This window comes from Pristis pectinata, chromosome 10 (assembly GCF_009764475.1).
Source record: "Pristis pectinata isolate sPriPec2 chromosome 10, sPriPec2.1.pri, whole genome shotgun sequence".
Classification (NCBI taxonomy): domain Eukaryota; kingdom Metazoa; phylum Chordata; class Chondrichthyes; order Rhinopristiformes; family Pristidae; genus Pristis; species Pristis pectinata.
In genome coordinates, this window is record NC_067414.1 from 15504711 (window position 1) to 15518923 (window position 14213).

The 14213-nt window shown below is 42.6% G+C and overlaps 1 non-coding gene across 1 annotated transcript; it reads right to left on the reverse strand.

Moving 5' to 3' along the window:
• Nucleotides 1–11994: 11994 nt before the first annotated feature.
• Nucleotides 11995–12066, reverse strand: trnag-ucc (transfer RNA glycine (anticodon UCC)). Its single transcript has one exon. It is a non-coding gene; the product is annotated as a tRNA-Gly (tRNA).
• Nucleotides 12067–14213: the final 2147 nt, after the last annotated feature.

Consider the following 14213-nt stretch of genomic DNA (forward strand, 5'->3'; position numbering starts at 1 on the left):
TGATTTTATACGCCTCTATAAGGTTCCCCCTCAGTCTCCAATGCTCCAAGGAATAAAGTCTTGGTCCTAGAGTCCTAGAATAAAGTTGGTAGATGGAGTCCAACCCAGCCAAATGTGAAGTGTTGCATCTTGGAAGATCAAATTTAAGGGCGGCACGGTAGCGTAGTGGTTAGCGCGACGCTATTACAGCGCCAGCGATCGGATTTCGATTCCTGTCGCTGTCTGTAAGGAGTTTGTACGTTCCCCCGTGTCTGCGTGGGCTTCCCTCCGGGTGCTCCAGTTTCCTCCCACATTCCAAAGACATACGGGTAGGTTAATTTGGGTTTAAAATGGGCGGCGTGGACTCGTTGGGCCGGAAGGGCCTGTTACCATGTTGTAAATAAAATTTTTTTAAAAATGTAAAGGGACAGTACACTGTTAATGGCAAGACCCTTAACAGCATTGATGAGCAGAGGGATCTTGGGGACCAAGTTCATAGCTCCATGAAAGTGGCTACATAGGTTGATAGGGTGTTAAAGAAAGCATATGGCATGCTTACCTTTAATAGTTGAGGCATTGAGTTCAAGAGTCAGGAAGTTATATTGCAGCTTTATAAAACTTTAGTTAGGCTGCATCTGGGTCCATTGTAGGAAGGATGTTGAGGCTTTGGAGAGGGTGCAGAAGAGGCTTACCAAAATGCTGCCTGGATTAGAGGGCAGCTTTGAGGATTGAGGATTGAGGATAGGTTGGACAAAATTGGGTTGTTCTCTCTGGAGCGATGGAAGCTGAGGGGAGATCTGATAGAGGTTTATAAGATTATGAGAGGCATAGGTAGATTAGACAGCCAGTATCTTTTCCCCAGGGTTGAAATGTCTAATACCAGAGCGCATGCATTTAAGGTGAGAGGGGGTAAGTTCAAAGGAGATGTGCGGGGCAAGTTGTTTACACAGAGAGTGGTGGGTGCCTGGAATGTGCTGCCTGGAGTGGTGGTGGAGGCAAACACAATACGCGCATTCAAGAAGCTCTTAGATAGGCACATGAATGTGAGGGAAATGGTAGGATATGGATATTGTGTAGGCAGAAGGGATTAGTTTAGTTGGGCATTCATTATGAATGTAATTGATTCGGCACAACATTGTGGGCCGAAGGGCCTCTTCTTGTGCTGTACTGTTTCATACTCTATGTTCTATAATTTTTAGAACCATTCACAACATCCCGAAGTGCCTTACAGTCAATTAATTATTTTTAAAATGTGCTCACTGTTCTAATGCAGAGAAACAGGGCAGCCAGCTTACTCGTAGCAAGGTTCCACAAAGTAGCATAACAGAAATGCTGTGATCGTCTGCTTCAGATTTTACTCAAAGGAATCATATTGGCTCAGAATATTTTGTGTTACTTATTCACTTTTCAGGATCTGGGTGTCATTGGAAAGGCTGACATTTATTGTCCATCCCTTGTTCCCCCTTGAGAAGGGGTGGCACAACCATTTTAGTGAGCACAATATTTTTCAGGAGTTAATCACATGGGGTGGGCCCATAGTCACATAGAGACAAGACCAGGTAATGACAGCAACATCCTCCTCTAAAGACCATTAGTGAACCAGATGGGTTTTTATGACTTAGTTTTTATTGGTTGTCATTTGTAAGGCTAGTTGTTGTTTATCCAGATTCTAGGTTATTAACTGCATTTAAATTCCACAGTTGCCATGTGGGACATGAACTCAGGTCTCTGGATTATTAGCCGAGGCCTCTGCTTTACTACTCCAGTAATTAGAGTGGTGCAGCGCCACTGCATTGTAGGACATTCTCAAAGTATCTCTTTGGATTTTTTCCATTCACCTGAGATGAATTTAACATCATGACCAAAACACAGCACATTTGAAAGTGGGACACTCCCCTTAGCTCTGCAGTGGAGGGTCGACCCAGATTTTGGGCTCAAATCCTTGAGCTAGGCCTTGAATCCACAAGATGCTGCCTGGGAAGTGCTACAAACAGAGCCAAGGCAAACGCACGAGGAAGTCTGTCAAACGATGTCCAGAGCAACTCGTTTGATAGCGTCAGTGTGCCAATACCTTACTGTACTGTTAGATGACTTCTATCAAGTTTCAGCACCTGTACTTGATGGTCTTAGGAAATGAAAATGCAAGAACATAGGACACAGAACAGTCCAGCACAGGAACAGGCCCTTTGGCCAACCATGTCTGTGCTGACCATGATGCCATATTAAACTAATCCTATCTGCCTGCACATGGTCTATATCCCTCCATTCCCTGCATGTTCTTATGGATGTCTAAATACCTCTTAAACATTTCTAATGTATCTGCTTCCACCACCTCCCCTGGCAGCGTGTTTCTGACACCGACCACTCTCGGCGTAAAAATCTTGCCTTGTAAATCTTCTTTAAATTCACCCCTCTCACCTTAAAGCCATGTCCTCTGGTATTTGACATTTCCACCCCTTGAAGAAGACTCTAACTGCCTACCCTATCTATACCTCTCGTAATTTGATATACTCCTATCAGGTCACCCCTTGGCCTCTGACACTCCAGAGAAAACAATCCAAGTTTGTCCAATCTCTCCTTATAGCTAGTACTCTCTAATCCAGGCAACATCCTGGTGAAGAGACCAAGATCAAAGGTACAAAGTACAAAGATACGAAGGTACATCTCTTGGTGCAATGCTGCTTCTACTCAAGGGTGCATATGTGAATCTTTGAATGAACTCAGAAAGTAGCATCTTTCAGTGGCTGGAGAATACCTCAGTAAAAAGTCCTAGTAACATATTCTTTCCATCTCCTATAGCAATAATTATTTATGGGGAATCCAGGGAATTATCATTTATCATAACACCCAGCAAACTGAAATAAAAGCAGAAAATGCTGGGGGAGGTCAGAAGGTCAGGACCATCTATAGAGAGAGAAGCAGAGATAAAGATTCAGGGAGGTGACCTTTCATCATTCAGCAAAATGGACTGGTCCAATGCAGTGGGGCTTCTGAAGATTAGCAGAGCCTTGTAATTCACTGGTTCCAGGTTGGACCTAACAGTCGCAAACTAGAAGGAGAAGGATTGGATTGCAATTGGGCGGTCCTTGGACAGCAGCAGCCTCGATTATTTTTGTGAGGGTCAGAGGAGTCTTCCTGCTCCCTCAGACGCAGACATAAACAATCTTTCCTGAGACTGTTTTGTTCCATGTCCTACAGAATTTGCATTGTATAGCGTCCAACTGTAAAGATGGCATCCAATGGCAAAAATAATAAATATTATATTAGAAGGGACATTTTGCCTGCAATGAATAGGTATTGGCGCAGATGAGTAGTTGAGGCCAGCGTAAGTCAGCTATCATCATATTGAATGGCACAGCAGGCATGAGGGGCCTAGTAGCCCATTCCTTTACCTGTTTTCTTGTGTTCTTGTGTTCTTGTGTGTTCCTGTGCGTTTTTTAAGTCAGTGAGCCACCTTCAGAATGGCAGCAGCTCTATCACAGAATCGGAATCAGGTTTATTATCACTGACATATGTTGAGACATTTGTTGTTTTGTGGCAGCAGTACAGTGCAAGACATAAAGACATAAAAATTACTATGTTACAAAAATATTGGTATTGGTTTATTATTGTCACTTGTACCGAGGTACAGTGACAACCTTGTCTTGCATACCGTTCATACAGGTCAATTCATTACATAGTGTATAGAGGTAGTATAGGGTAAAAACAATAACAGAATACAGAGTAAAGTGTCACAGCTGAAAGAGGAATAATGAGGTAATGCTCATGGGTTCATGGACCGTTCAGAAGTCTGATGGCAGAGGGGAAGAAGCTGTCTCTGAAATGTTGAGTGTGGGTCCTCAGGCTCCTGTACCTCCTCCCCAATGGTAGTAATGAGGAGAAGGCATGTCCCGGATGGCGAGGGTCCTTAGTGATGGATGCCACCTTCTTGAGACATCGCCTCTTGAAGATGTCCTCGATGGTGGGGAGGGATTTGCCCGTGATGGAGCTGGCTGAGTCTACAACCCTCTGCAGTCTCTTTCGATCCTGCACATTGCAGCCTTCATACCAGGCGGTGATGCAACCAGTCAGAACACTCTCCACCGTACATCTGTAGAAATTTGCAAGAGTCTTTGGTGATATCGCTGGTGTTATGGTGCCAACACCATAAAAAAGCAGGCACAGGAAGTCAGTTGGCAGTGCCGTTTTATGTAAGCCAGCAGGTGGCAGATTCATGTCTGTGAAATGAGCCCCTAATTGAGGCTAACACTTCAGTGTGGCACTGGGAAGCTGGCACATTACCCGAGATGCCATCTTCCAGATGTGTGGAATGTCAGGAACAAACCATGGCATTTTCAGAAGAAGGTGATTGAAGGGCCAATGTTCTCCATTCATCCAACATCCCAAGTAAAATAATTAGCTGCTGTGCTTTGTCTGCACAACAGTGACTATACTTCAGAAAATAACTAAAGGCTTATGAAATGTTTTAGATGTGTTTGAAGTTTGCTATTGTTTCAGAATGAATTTGATTTCAATTTTAAATCCAAATATTTTAGGCTGCAGAGACCTGAGATGCCCTTCATTCCTCCCTGGAGATGTTTGGATATCCATTGCTACTACCAGGAAAAGAGCAAAGGAGTGGGATTAATCAGATTTCAAAATGTCAGCATAAACATAGTGGATGGAGTGGCCTCCTTAGGCACTATGGTTTGAATAATTATGTTCTGTGTCTAGCATGCTGACTACTTTATAGTATTAATATGTTTTTTTATTTCTAATCAAAGGGATTAATTCCACTATTCCCCTGATTAAATTACGAGCACCAAGGTTCATTGCCATTGTACATGTGTGACACAATAATGAACTCTTTTATCACTATCTGTTGTTGCCAAGTACCGTCGATGACATCCTGCTTTGCCTGATGAAGCTCTGCCCCTAACTAAGAGTTAAAGTTGAGGCTTTCAATCTCGTTTGTTTGCTGTGAATTTCATATTTATCACAATGCTGTTCTCCAGTCATGTGTTATGTACCTAATTCACATATGATGCCATTTAATCATCTGCAGTGTCAGTTCATATCGATTGTACTACATTACTTAAAGTGATTCACATAAGGTATTCTATTACTGCATATTGTACTCCACTAATGTGTGGCATTTTCCATTCACAGACTACAAAGTCCATTCACAGCCTCTTTACACAGTTTCTTGAGTTTGTGCAACAATGCAAAGCTGGTGATAGTGACTTGGCTGCCTGTTTTACATCTTTCCTCGTTTCTGTTTCCACTGAAGTCAATCAGGAGAAAAGGAAGACATAAAGCAGGTTGATCACTCACTGTTACTTCCTTTGGGCTCTTGCAGAAAGTGTAGACCCACTTCAATACTTACCTCTTGCTCAATATAATCTGGTGAGACATTTTCCAATACATCTGATATGTTCTCAAATCTCACACAGAACACTCCACCTAATGTATATTGTATTCCTTTCACAGGTTATCATTCACACTTGTGATATATATTTCATTCCAAATAATTAGTATCTTCCATTCATAACTGTTGTTTGTCTTGTGGTTTCTGATTTGGCAGGGCACCACATACTTGAAAAATTGTGGTTGAGTAAACAAGGAAGGACTATTACCTCTAGTTGGGGTAAGCAGAGGTAAACACTCTGCACTCAGAAAAAATGAAGAGAGATTCAGGGACCTTTCAATAAGCTTGAAAGAATGCAGAGAAAGTTTACAAGGATGTTGCTGGGACTTGAGGATCTGAGTTATAGGGAAAGGTTGAATAGGCTAGGATTTTATTCCCTGGAGCACAGGAGAATGAGGGGAGATCTTATAGAGGTATACAAAATTATGAGGGGTATAGATAGGGTGAATGCATGCAGGCTTTTTCCCCTAAGGTTGGATGAAACCAGAACTAGACGACATAGGTTTAGGGTAAAAGGTGAAATATTTAAGGGGAATCTGAGGGGAACTACTTCACTCAGAGTGTGGTGCAAGTGTGGAACGAGCTGCCAATGGAAGTGGTGGATGTGGGTTCAATTGTAACATTTAAGAGAGGTTTGGATAGGTACATGAATGGGAGGGGTTTGGAGGGCTACGGTCTGGGTGCAGGTAAATGGGACTAGACAGAAGATCAGGTCAGCATGGACTGGATGGGCAGAAGGGCCTGTTTCTGTGCTGTAGTGTCTATGACTCTATGACCTTCCTTTACAGTTCCAGAATCTGAACATACAAACAATGATGGCCGTGTAAGAATGTTCTGGTTCATCCATTCTGTCCCTCACAATTGCCACATCTGCCCATTATTGTATATATATTCCCCATTCCATCTAACATGCAGCTTTTTGGAGGGGCAATAAACAAGATTAAACCCCAAGGCCAACATGAGGCAAAAGATCTGGGGAAGTCCTCTCTGACACATCCAGGTGATGTAAGGTGGTCCAGGTGATTGCATTGACCCAGATGACTCCTTGCATTCCTTCACGGTCATTTCAGGAACAAGTGGACTCTCATATGAAAAACTGCAGCAAAGCAACTGGCAACCTGTGAGGGAGTTCAACTGTCCTCAGGTAGCCCAGCTGAGTCCCGTACCATTTAAAATTGTGATCCCTGCAGCTCCGTAATCCATTCAACTGGAAAGCATTACCAACTGAAAGGCAAGATGTTTGTTTCACATCTTACAGTCCTCTTTCAGATTCCCCCCAAGCCTGTGATTCTTTAAAGTGTAGAGTCATGACTCTTTTAGCCTTTTTTGATAACTAATGTGTTCTCTACCAGATGTTAGTCTGGTTGCTTTCCTCAGCATCCTTTCCAAAGCCTCAATGTTTGAGGAAATCTGAACTGGACACTGTGCACCAAGTGACACCTGACCAAGATATTGTACAAGAACAAAATTGTGTGTCTCATCTTGTACAAGTTTACCCCAACACTTGATTTCCTCCAGCTGTATATATGGACATTGAGAATTCACCTGGCCAAATGCACAATACACCACTTAGTCAAGTCAAGCATCATCTGGCAGCCACAGATCTATTTTCCCATCTTTTTAGCATCTACCTAAAGCAGGCATGTATTGCCTACAATCACAAATGTCCTAGCATTAATAGATGTGCAGATTGTGCTCCTGGCATTTAGATCCAAATCATTAATAAAAATGGCCCTTTGGATCACCAGTAGCGACAGACCTTCGAACAGATCAAAATTCATCCATAATTACACTTTACATCTGTCATTCTAAATCATGCACAATGTGTTATCACTAATACCTGGGTCTTCAATCTGATAGCTGTGTCTTTTGTGTGGTAAATTATCAAAACTTTTCTCAAAGTTTGAGTGGACAAATGTATACTGGACTTCCCCCATCCACCAAATTTGTAACTTCTTCAGCAAATAAAATTAGATTTTATGAAGCCTTATTGAGTATCCCTAACAAGACTTTATCCAGGTAACCATATTGCATCTCAAGCATTGATGTTGGTGACGATGAAATGGTATGTCTATAAATCAATCGAGTGTATCCTATCATTTCTCTAAAGGTGGGAATTAGATTAGTCTCCTGTCTATGAAAACTCTCTCAGAGTGCCATGAGCTATGAGCCATATGACCTGAGCTTAAGTGCAACGTATTCTTCAACAGGCCGGTAGTGTCTCTGACCATTCTAACTCTTTACCCAACTGAGAAATCTGTTCCTAATTTGTAAATGTCTACGATCCTCCCTTCTTTTTGGACTTACAGCTGATCTAATAGTGTCCTTTGCTTTCTTTAGCTATTCTTTAGACTCAATCCTGTTTACGTGAATGTTAATTGTCTTTAATTTAAATTTTAAATATGTTTATATTATTTATATTTTAATTGTTCTTATACCCTAGTAGTCAGTTGACTTGTCTCTTTTCTCGCATTAGCTTCTTTTGGCTTTAGCTGTATACAGTACATACATTACAATTGTTTTTGTCTTAAGGAACCTAGGAAGAAGAGCAAGCCATTTACTTCTCCAGGCTGATCTGTCATAGAGTCATAGAGTCATACAGCACGGAAGCAGGTCCTGCGGCCCAACTGGTCAATGCCGACCAAGATGCCCCATCCAAGCTAGTCCCATTTGCCAGCGCTTGGCCCATCTAAACCTTTCCTATCCATGAACCTGTCCAGCAGCCTTTTAAAAGTTGTTATTGTACCTGCCTCAACCACTTCCTCTGGCAGCTCTTTCCACCTGGATAGCACCCTTTGTGTAAAAAGTCATCCAATAAAATCATGACCGATCTGTGACCCAGCTTAATATACACAGCCTTGTCCTATATCCCTTAAGATCTTTGAATAATAAAAGTCACAGACTGAAAATTAATAATTGACATGACATCAACTGCCATTTGTGGATAAAAGTTCCAAAATACTACATCCCTCTGTATGTAGAAGTGTTCCTGAATTCCTGAAACTGTTGGCTTGAATTTTTAGACGATACTTCCTTTAACTTCAGGAATACAACCATAATTTGTGTAATCTCTTCATACTTAATACTTGGAGTAATATAAAGTTCCAGTAAATCCAGGCCGCATTCCTTTAGGACCAAGGTATGCTCCCTTAGGTAGAGTTCCAAAACCTGCTCTCAGTTCTTCATATGTGGTCTTAGAAGGACAATTGTATAACTGCAACATCGCTTTGGACTTTGGTCAAAATCTCAAGCAGTGCAACTGATGACTTTCAACTCCTTAAAAGTTGGCAAGACGTCAACATGAAGCAAAAGTTTATGGACAACCTATAGGGGTGAGATATCTGTGATCTTTTAGCACAGACTAATTTTCTCATGTGGTGAAAATGGGCTCTTCATTACTGTCTTCACTGGCATCTTGGCAGCTGCATTGGCCTTTCTTTATAGAGGCAGGGCTATCTCCATCTACCGGTTCCTCTACGTATTGTCTCACTCATTCACACAAAGCTCACTGGCTGCAAGCCAATGGCTGCATATGGAGCCTAATCATTTTCATCAACTCTGAATCCCTCACAGTAGTCATCTTGTGGGTCTTGGGATAGATCGCACTCATGACTGTTTTTAATTGCTTTATCATTGCGCATGCTTCTTTAAAAAGCTTTCATCACTCCCAGTAGGTTTTCTATGAACTCTTGCTTTGTTTTGATGGTTTGCCAAGTTTTAATCATCTAATAGCCATCAGTCATAATAATTAAGGATTTGAATAATCCCCTGATCCATCAACTGGAAAAAGAAAGCGCTATTTGGAAGAAGAAAAGTTAACTCAATGGCAGTGTATTTATTCATTCATAACATTATTTCCTGGCTAAGCATTATCATTATTTGATCAATCTTTCAAACATGATGAAGATTATCCTTGCTTCGGCTTTTGTTTCTTCATCGAGCAGTGATTGTTTCATATCTTTAAAGCTTTGTATTTTCTTGACTTTTTTACCACAATGATCTGCAATTTCTCAACTCCATTCATGTTGAAATTCACTGGTATTACACATCGACCACAATTCCTGCTTACGGGCAATTTCAGTCATGAGATCAGCAATATCAATGTGTTCTGACCCATGCTTTTCCATTTGTACCGTTGAATTATATAATACAACAGATGCCATATATGCACAAGGCAGCAGCAATGCTCATTGACCAAGATCTGTCACACTGGGCTTTGTAGACGCACCCAATATGCGGGAAGTCTGATTGGAAGAGTGCAAAGGAGCCAGCACCTGAGCTACTTCATTGCTCGCAGTTTTGTTGGGGATTCATAGAACATAGAACAGTACAGCACAGGAAGAGGCCCTTTGGCTCATGATGTTGCACTAAATTAATTAAGCCAATGTCACTGAATCCCTTCTGTCTGCATATGGTCCATATCCCCCCATTCTCTTCATCTCCATGTGCCTATCTAAGAGCCTCTTAAACACCTCTATTGTATCTGCCTCCACCACCATCCTTGGTAGCACATTCCAGGCACCCACCATTCTCTGTGTAAAAAAAATTTGCCCTGCACATTTCCTTTGGACTTAACCCTCTCACCTTAAACACATGCCCTCTGGTATTATACATTTCAACTCTAGGAGAAAGATACTGGCTGTCTACTCCATCTATATCTCTCATAATTTTATAAACCTGTCAGGTTTCCTCTCAGTCTCCGCCACTCCAGAGAAAACAAACTAGTTTGTCCAAGAGCACATGCCCTTTAATCCAGGCAGCATCCTGGTAAACCTCTTCTGAACCGTCTCCATAGCCTCCACATTCTTCCTATAATGGGGAGACCAGAATTGAATGCAATACTCCAGGTGCGGCCTAACCAGAGTTTTATAAAGCTGCAACATAACTTCCTGACTTTTGAGCTCAATGCCTCAACTAATGAAGGCAGGCATGCCATATGCCTTCTGTACTACCCTGTCAACTTGTGCGGCCACTTTCAGCAAGCTATGGACTTGGACCCTAAGATCCCTCTGTACATCAATGCTGTCCTGCCATTAACTGTATACTGTCCCAAAGTGCAACACCTCACACTTGCCCAGATTAAACTCCAGCTGCTATTTTTCCACCCATATTTGCAGCTGATTTATATCCCACTGTATCTTTTGGCAACTTTCTACACGATCCACAACACCAACAATCTTTGTGTCATTAGCAAACTTACTACGTTTTCATCCAGGTCATTTATATATATCACAAACAGCAGAAATCCCAGTACGGATCCCTGTGCAACACCACTAGTCACGGACCTCCAGCCAGAATAAGACCCATCGACCACTACCCTCTCTCTTCCGTGAGCAAGCCAGTTCTGAATCCAAACTGCCAAGTCACCGTGGATCCCATGCATCTTAAGTTGGAGGAAATCTCATTGTCTCAATAAGCTGCACTTTGGATCTGCTGGATAGTATTTGTAATATCAGTTGTACAATTTAAGTATTACAGCACATGACTAATTACTCTCTGTATGTTACAACAATGTCTAATACAGAAGCTTCCAGATGTCTATCTGCCACTGTGGTGCAAACTTGCAGTAGAAATAGTGTCATTTCCATAATACCTTTATTAATAAAACACTTTGCTTGTTCCTTTAACGTCAACCGTCATCTTAAAGAGCCATTAAGAAAGGTGCTGAGATGTGGTGTCAGAAGTACGGTGAAGCTGGAAAATTAGGCACCTTGCCTGAATTTGTAAAGGTACCATCTCCAAAATGCATTGCAGTTATTCGCCCAGGTTAGTCCGGCAGCACCTGTCAAACCTGTGACCTCTTCCACCAAGTAGGTCAAGGGCAGTAGGAGTATGGTAAAACCACAAGTCACATACCATGTTTCCTATTTTCATATTGTCACATATCATATTTTCAGTAACATTTTCAGTACCGCAAGTCACAGACCATCCTGCCTTGAAAATATATTGCCAACTCCTTTCTTGTCATTAGGTCTGACTCCCTACCTGGCCTCACCTGCTGGATTTCCAAGCAGGTAACCTGACTATAGAAGGGAAACTAGAGCAAGTTAAAGTAAAGATATTATATCTCAATGATCATAACGAAAGAGAACTGAACCATACTATAAAGTCTTCACCTGAGACCCTGGAACAAACATGTTGCAGTCAAGACTAGAAACAGTCGACTGTTACTGGCTCTCCACACACAACCAGGTGTGGGGTGAATCCCTTTCTTACTTTCTTAATGAAGCTAGAGCTGTAAGCAGATATTTGGAGTTTTGCAGATCTGAAGGAGTCACTCATCAGAGTTCGGATTACAAGATAAGATATTTATTTATTAGTCACATGTACATCAAAACACGTCTTTTTGCGTTACTGAGAATGAGCTGGGGGCAGCCCGCAAGTGTCGCCACTCTTCTGACACCAACATAGCGTGCCCACAACTTCCTAGCCCGTAATTCTTTGGAATGTGGGAGGAAACAGGAGCACCCGGAGGAAACCCACGCAGTCACGAGGAGAACGTACAAACTCCTTACAGACAGCAGCCGGAATTGAACCCAGGTCGCTGGCAGTGTAATAGCGTTACGCTAACCGCTACACTACCGTGCCTCCTAGAAAACTCCACCAACTGCGATGGCCGGGAAACGAACCCGGGTCAACTGCTTGGAAGGCAGCTACGCTCACCACTGTACCACCATCGCTCTTGGAGTTCATCCGAGGGGAACAGCTGCTACGGGACACAGTGATAACTCGAGAAAAGCGCAAACGGTTGTGCAAAACTGCAGTGTTATCCAGGCTGGAAATGCTGGGCAACAATAGACACTACATGCAGTTAACTTACCTAAATCGGTAATTCTTGACTCTCAATATTACCTTCTTCCTGCCTCTGATACTTTTATAACTAACAGACAAAATTGCTGATAGAAAATGGAAACAAAAAAGCACATGACTTCTTTCAATAGATCATTCACCTGGGTTGCTCACAGCAGTGCCCTGGTGATTAATCTTTAATTCTTGGAGACACCAAACCAGTTATGGAGGGTTGGCATCCTTGGCTTAACCACATGAAACAAAAGACTGAGGCACCGATGAATCAAGAAAGGGGAAAGAAAAAAAAATTCAAGCCAAGCAAATCAATAAAGTGTCACTGAAATCCTTTTGTGTTTGCTACAGATTCTGTCAGAATAGCTGGCTCGAATTGATAATATCGATTGACTCCTCATCAGTGTTAAGCTGCAGTCATCGTATGGAATGAAACACAAATAGTTGTTTCTTTTCAAAGGATTATAGTATCATAAAAACTTACAACGCAGAAAGAAACTATTTGGTCCATTACATTGATACTGGCTTTGTGTAAGAGGAGTAATGCTTCACCCAGATTCCCAGGTTACTTGAACAGCACCTCTGTAAACCACAACCTCCGCCACCGAGATGGTTAAGGGCAGCACCTTTTCAGATGGAGTATTTCAGCTCGCTTTAATATTCAGAGTAAAAAAGAATTATCACATTTTGCCCTACTTTTCCCGGAACCAAACCCAACATTGCTCCCAACATTTTGTTGGGAAGTTCTACATGCATCAGAAATTCCACTCCCCTCTGCTCCATTCTGTGTTTTCCCCAATCTATCCAAGGGCCATTAAAGTTACCTAATTTTACTAATCTCAAGTTTTATTACGTGTTTATTGTGAAAGGTCAGAAATTGAAGAATAGCCACTTCACAGAGTGAGTGACAGGTGACCATTACTACTTGTTAGGAAGCCGGTGGCTCAGGAGGAGTGACTGACCTCAAGAGAAAACAGGATGGTGGGGGGGTGGGGAGTAAAATGTGCTGTGGGGTGGGTGGGGGTTAGGAAAAGAACACCCTGGATGTAAGCAAGCACTGGACCAAGAAATATTAGTCTCAATAATTCCCCAATAGGTATTCCTGGGAATCTCTGGCTGATTGAAAAACACGATGATGCTGGAGGAACTCAGCAGGCCAGGCACCATCTGTGGAGAAAAGCAGGCGGTCAACGTTTCGGGTCAGGACCCTTCTTCAGGACTGAAAATAGGAAAAGGGGAAGCCCAATATATAGGAGGGAAAAGCAGAGCAGTGATAGGTGGACAAAAGAGGGGAGGCGGGGTGGGAACAAGATGGTGATAGGTAGATGCAGGTAAGAGACAGTGATAGGCAGGTGCGGGGGAGGAGAAGAGAGCAGATCTACTGGGGGGATGGGTCAAAGGTAAGGAGGAAAAAAGGGGGAATAGAAAAAAGAGACGCTAGGAAAGAGAAGAAAAGAAGAGGCATGGTGGGTGTGGAGGCGGGTACGTCACTCCTCGGCCTCCTCCACTGCCAGGAGAATTCCAAGCGCAAACTGGAGGAACAGCACCTCATTTTCCTTCTTGGAACCTTGCAGCCTAACAGCATGAAATTGAATTCTTCCACTTTAAGTAACCCCTACCCCCTCCACTGGGTGGAGTGTACGCAGAATAACCAGGAGATTGGGCCTGAGGCTGGGATCTGGAGATCAAGGCCTGGGTTGGCTCATTTCATCAGGTGGGCATGACATGGTGGTAGTGCTGGTGATGGCTGACAGCTCAGTGGTGGAGGATGTGCTAAGGAGTACAGGTCATTCAAAACAATTGAAGGGGACCTAATTGGGTTGGATTCCCAGCGTGGTATTGGGATCTGCCCCACTTAATCACACTGCTGCAACTGGTGGCTGGAAGCACCTGGCCAAATTACCGGAATAACATGGATCAACATGAAAATGGTTACAATTGCCTTCCATTTCCATGTAAGTAGTTTTCAGAACAGGACCACGACTGAATTTCCAGGTCACTAAATTTAACATTGCCTGCTTCCATT